Here is a 1,773-nt window from a genome sequence, read left to right on the forward strand (position 1 = left end):
AATATCCCAGAGGCGAACTTTGCTGTTCTCAAACAGCTCTTGTTATATGTTGAGTACATATTGAAAATGTATACACAGTATAGAAACCCCCTCTCATGACCTCCTCCCACCCCAGCTGTTTGTTGAGGGGGTCGTAAAATCTGCCCCAGGGCTACACATTGACCACAGCCTAATCACCAGATCAACTCCTCACAGTCATGGTAATGTAATAGGGGTTTGACCTTTCTGTACTCACCATTATTCCGGGGAGTGATTTCCAGATTTGACCAGACCCTAAGTTTTAAACTAGGGGGAGATAATCTAGTAAAGAACTCTGCTGAGAAAGTCTTATCAGCAACTTAGGGTCTGGTGGCCAGTCTACATATTGGAATCAGTAAGTCGCGATTGTTTATAAATTAAAGGAGTTATTTTTGCAAGTTAAACATATCTGCGTTGGTATATATAAGCAAATATCCTTGTTTTGCTTGTTGAGATCCAAATTTTGGTAAAGCATGTTATAGTCTAGGCAGTATGTCACTCAGCGATTTGATCGCGGTACACTGCACCAATTAATATTTCGATTTCCACTCGATAGTTTGATCAGTGATGCAAGAAAAGTCCAGGGAAGGCAATCGATAAAGTGTACAAGATAATTACTGTTTTAGTTCAATTTTCTCTGGGGGGTCTGCAATTTTAGTATAAAGCGTCGAATAATTTCTGTTGTTTTATTTATAAATTCAAAATCAAAACTCCCTTTTCATATACCAACCCGTACATTTGATATACATTTAGATTTTAATTGTAATAACTAGACAGAATTTTAAGCAATAGGGTCAAATCCACGAGTTGACCCTATTGAACTAAACCTGATGTTTTTTCAGATGAACGTGGAGACCGTTTTGCAGGTTATCACCTCTACATATCCAACACCACTGGTACCCCACAGGACGGTACCCTATGTTACGTCGACACGAGTAGTACAGTAGACAAGGTCCAGCTGGTAGTAACACACCAGTGTTCAGTGGTTGGTCGATACGCCACAGTGTATAATTATAGAACAGAGCCACGGAGACAAAGCTGGTATTACCAATACGCTACTCTAGAACTTTGTGAAGTACAAGTGTGGGGTATGTGTATATCAACTTTAGGAAATTATTTTGAATCTTTTTTTTTAAATAGGGCTTCAAGTCAGCGTCCAAAATGTATGCATTTATCGTACAAAAGGTAATTAAGTGTCGTAACTTTCAAAGATTATTTGGAATATTTATTGACATTTTTGTAATAATCCTACCTCTGAAGAATACAAGTATAAGTAAGAATACCGAAAAACACAGGGTGATTATCTTGACATTGATAATGACTTTGCTGGGTGATGAAAGTGCTAAGTTATTATTAGCGGTGATTTGTGTTACGGCACACAGCAATCAGTCAATTTTAAGTAACCATGTATCACAACAGTTACATAAATTCCATTGTGCTCAGTTTTCGTTAACCACCCCCTTCCCCACCCGCCCAATAACCTTAACAGAATAAAAAAGGGAAAAAAATCACTTGTTGATGGGATAACATTGCATAGATTTAGTGCATTTAGTCTGTGATTCCGTGCTCGTAAATCACAAAATATGTTCATTTACCCTTAGCAAGTACTCCTGTACGACACTGATGAAAACATATAAGAAATAGTTGTAGTATAATTTACTATATTGTGCTATATAATTATTTTCATAGAAGAGCGGTTCCGAGGTCTGTACACTGCACACATGTATCACTTCCTCTTTTCTTACATTTACATAA

Source organism: Argopecten irradians, chromosome 6, assembly GCF_041381155.1.
Source record: "Argopecten irradians isolate NY chromosome 6, Ai_NY, whole genome shotgun sequence".
Lineage (NCBI taxonomy): Eukaryota > Metazoa > Mollusca > Bivalvia > Pectinida > Pectinidae > Argopecten > Argopecten irradians.